At 42.5% G+C, this 4,227-nt stretch overlaps 1 pseudogene; it reads left to right on the top strand.

Moving 5' to 3' along the window:
• Window positions 1–225: 225 nt before the first annotated feature.
• On the top strand, window positions 226–4,153 carry LOC114043850 (annotated as a pseudogene).
• The last annotated feature ends 74 nt before the right edge of the window (window positions 4,154–4,227 follow it).

The raw sequence follows: 4,227 nt of genomic DNA, 5'->3' as shown, positions 1-4,227 counted from the left end.
ATTAAAACTTAGTAGCCGTTTCATCCCCGAAGAGGCTGGCAGCTAGGCCCCTCCCCATCACCTACCCTCCACAGAGTGGCCGGCCCGCCCGCTGGGCCCCCGGCCCGGCTTCAGCCCACCTCCTTCGCTCTCCCTCGCCTTCCCTGCTCCCCATTCTTCTCCTCCCCCACCCTCCCCAGCCCAGCTCCAGTGGCCCTGTCCTCAACCTTTTCTCCCGATGCCGTGATGGTAGCTGCCAACTTCACTAAGATCCAGATCGTGATTTATGTGGAGATCAAGCACAGCAATGTAAAGGAGAGAGACAGACAGACAGACAGAGACAGACAGACAGACAGAGACAGAGACAGAGACACAGAGACAGAGAGACCACCTGTTGGCTTTGATGTGAAATCAACCACATGCCTTTATTAAGCGCCTTATGTATGCTAGGTAGGCACTAAGAATACAAAGAAAAGAGCAAGGTCGAATACATCATTAAATCTCCATTAAATGGAGATAATGATTAAGTGTAACTGTTGAATGGATAGAAAATCCAAAAGGCAAAGAGATCCCCTTGGAGAGCATCTTTTCACTTAACCCTGACCTTGCACCTGATGAAGAAATTGAACCTACCCCAGAAATGCCTCTACCTCCTATGCCTTCAGCCAAAGTAAAAAAAAAAAAAAAAAAATTTGTGAAGAATCTCAGGACTGTGGCCCCTATTAAGAAGGACACCCGGGGTCATATCTGGAGAATAAAATTAAGGGGTGAGGGAGGATTATACCAGGAGGAGAAAGAGAGAGGTAGAATGGGGTAAATTATCTCACAAAAAAAATGAAAGAAAAGGCTTTTACAGTGGAGGGCAAATGGGGGAAGGTGAGAGGGAATGAGTGAATCCTATTCTCATAGGATTTGACTTAAGGAGGGAATAACATACACACTCAATAAGGTGTGGAAATCATCTTACCCTACAGGAAAATGGTGGGGAAAGGGGACAAGAGAGTAGGGGGATAATAGAGAGGAGGGCAGATTGGGAAAGGGGGTAATCAGAAGCAAATACTTCTGAGGAGGACAGGGTCAAAAGAAAGAATAGAATAAATGGGGGTGGTGGGATAGGATTAAGGGAAATAGAGTAGTTTTTCCCAGCATGTCTACTATGGATGTGTTTTGCATAACTGCACATATATAAACTATATTTAGTTGCTTGCCTTATCAATGAGGGTGGGCAGGGAGGGAGGAAGAGAGAAAATTTGGAACCCAAAGATTTAAAAACACATGTTTAAAAAAAAAGTTTTCACATGTAACTGGGAAATAAGAAATACAGGAAATGGGGTACAGAAATCTATCTTGTGGTATAGGAAAATAAAAGGGAAAGGGGATATGAGAAGGAGGGGGAGAGATAGAAGGGAAGGCAGACTAGGGGAAGGGGTATTTAGAATGCATGCCATCTTGGGGTGGGGGAGGGGTCGAGATGGGGTGAAAATTTGGAACTCAAAATCTTGTGGAAGTAAATGTTGAAAACTAAAAATAAATAAATTTATTAATTAAAAAAAAAGAATGACCCCACTGCAGGAGACAGTAGGGTGGTTGGTTCTGAGCATTCATGGCCTAATCAATTTCCTGAACAGTCTTTCTCTACACAAGGGAATGCAGGGACAAAATCTAATGCTGTGAAGGAAGTAGAGAAATTGAAAGAAAAATGTGAGAAAAGGAGGCCACAGCAACAAGGACTTACAGAAAAAAAGAGCCCAGGGTTGCTGATGCTACAGACCCAAATTAGGAAATCAAGTGTATGATGAGAGACTTTAGAGGAAGCTTGGCTTATAGACCACTTACAACAGCAGATCCTATTGATGAATTCAGAATATGTGTTTTCATAAGGCAACGACCACTCAATTAAAAAGAAACAGTAATGAAAGACTTTGATGTGATCACAATCCCTAATAGAGATGTTGTGATGGTCCATGAATCAAAACAAAAAAGTGGCCTTAACAAGGTACCTAGAAAACCAAACATTTCCCTTTGATTATGCCTTCCATGACTCAGCTCCTAATGAAATGGTTTATAGGTTTACAACTAGACCATTAGTAGAAACCATATTTGAAAGGGGTATGGTCACATGTTTTGCTTATGGTCGAACATGCAGTGGAAAAACTCACAATATGGGTGATGACTTTTCAGCAAAGGACCAAGATTGTTCTAATCTAATGGGATATAGGCTCTAGCAGCTCGAGATGTCTTGTTAATGCTAGAGAACCCAAACCATAAGAAGTTAGAACTTCAAGTATATGTAACCTTTTTTGAAATTTATAGTGGAAAGGTATTTGACTTGCTTACTAGGAAGACAAAAGTGATAGTGTTAGAGGATGTGAAGTAGCAAGTTCAAATGGTGGGATTACAGGAGACAGAGGTGAAATTCTTGGACCATGTCCTGAAGCTAGCCCAGCCCTTCATTGTCTGGACCTCTCCAGACCACTTCCCACCCTTAATTCCTTCTAGTCCCCTTCTCTGTTACCTCCCAGTCCCCCCAAGTTATTGGCCACTCCTTGGATCACATCCAGATCTCCCCACAAATCTTTTTTCCTGTGAAAAGAGTTGGTCTCATCTACCAAAGGGTGGATTCTTAAAATCTTGCCCACCTCAATCAGTGTTTTAATAAACCCAATCTCTGACTGAAAGAAGGCTTGAGTCAAATTCTTTCAAGGCAGGACCTGCATCTTCTGCCCTTGAATTTTGGAGTTCCCAGGACCCCTAGATTGCAGCAGTGAGATGTGTCAAATAAAAAAGTTGGGCACAGAATTAAAGAAGTGGAAAGTAGCAGGCTGGATTGCCTTTGGGGGAAATTACAAAGTTTCTTCAATGATTCCAGAAATTAAGGCCCATCAGTTAACCAAATCCTATTGACTTAATCTCTATCTCTTGCATCTTTCCCACTTCTCCTTTCAAAGTATCCAACCTAGTACAGGCCCCCATTACAATTTACCTGGATATTGCTCTAGGCTCATAAAAGATCTTCCTGTCACCATTCTCTCTCCTTTTCAAACTATCTTTCATAGACCTACATGCCAAATATTACTTATACAAAAGTCTGCACATTACTCCTCTGATAAAAAAAAAATCCTTTGGTTCCTTACTTGATCCTGTTCAAACATCTGGGGCCCTGAGAGGGAGAGCAGTGCCTTACACCACTGATCTCTGTGCTAAGTACACTTCTATGGGCATTGGATTGGTGACGCCACTGCCTACTTTGCTCCCAATGGCTTCCCAGCTTGTATCCCTGCCTGCAATATATTCCCTGCTAATCTATCCTACACATTTTCTGTATTTAATCTTTCTCCTACTCCATTTTCTTCATGGCATTCCCCTTCTCCAGAATTTACCACTTATCACCTATCATTTCAAACCATTACTCTGTGGTCCAACATTTAAGGGTCTTCAATAACTTATATCTACCTATCTCACCCTCCAGCTGAGCAAATCTTTTGCAAATTTGCTCACTCCCCCCTCGAAGCTTTGGCTCATACCATTCCCTCTACTTGAAAAGCTCTCTCCCACCCTTCAGTTAATTCCTGCATCTTATCTCCTCTCAAAATGGCCCATCATCTCCAGTTCTTCCTCATTATTCACCCAACATTTCCGATCAGTTGCCAAATTTCTCAATTCTACCTCCACCAACACCTCACCTACCTTCCCTCCTTACCATCCACATGGTCACCACTTTAGTTCAGGTGCTCATTCCCTCTCACCTAGACTATAGCCACAGCCTCCTCTTTGGTCTCCCTAACTCAGATCTCTCCCCAATCCAAAATATCTTCCACAAAGCCACCCAAATGAATTTCTGACAGTCCAGCTCTGACTTTATCACCACCCCCCTCACTCAATAAACTCCATTGGCTCTCTGTGCACTTATAGGATCAAATAAAAACTCCTGATTAGCATTTAAATCTCTTCACAACCTGAGCTACTACTACAACCTACTACTATTGCAATCTTTGTCACACATTACTTCCCTCCACACACTCTGTGATTCAGCCCCATTGGCTTATTTGCTGTTCTTCATATATAATGTTCTATCTTCAACCTCCATGCTTCATTCTGTCCCTCATTCCTGGAGTGCACTTCTATCTCCCTTCTGCTTCTTGCGCTCCCTATTTTCCTTCAAGGTTTAGCTTGAGTTTATTGTATACATATGTATATATGAAGACTTTTCTGGCTTTATCCGTGTGGCTTTTTGCCACCCACTTCCCC

Source organism: Vombatus ursinus, unplaced genomic scaffold (assembly GCF_900497805.2).
Source record: "Vombatus ursinus unplaced genomic scaffold, bare-nosed wombat genome assembly UNPS02014770.1, whole genome shotgun sequence".
NCBI lineage: Eukaryota > Metazoa > Chordata > Mammalia > Diprotodontia > Vombatidae > Vombatus > Vombatus ursinus.
This window is presented reverse-complemented; position numbering and strand designations above follow the sequence as displayed.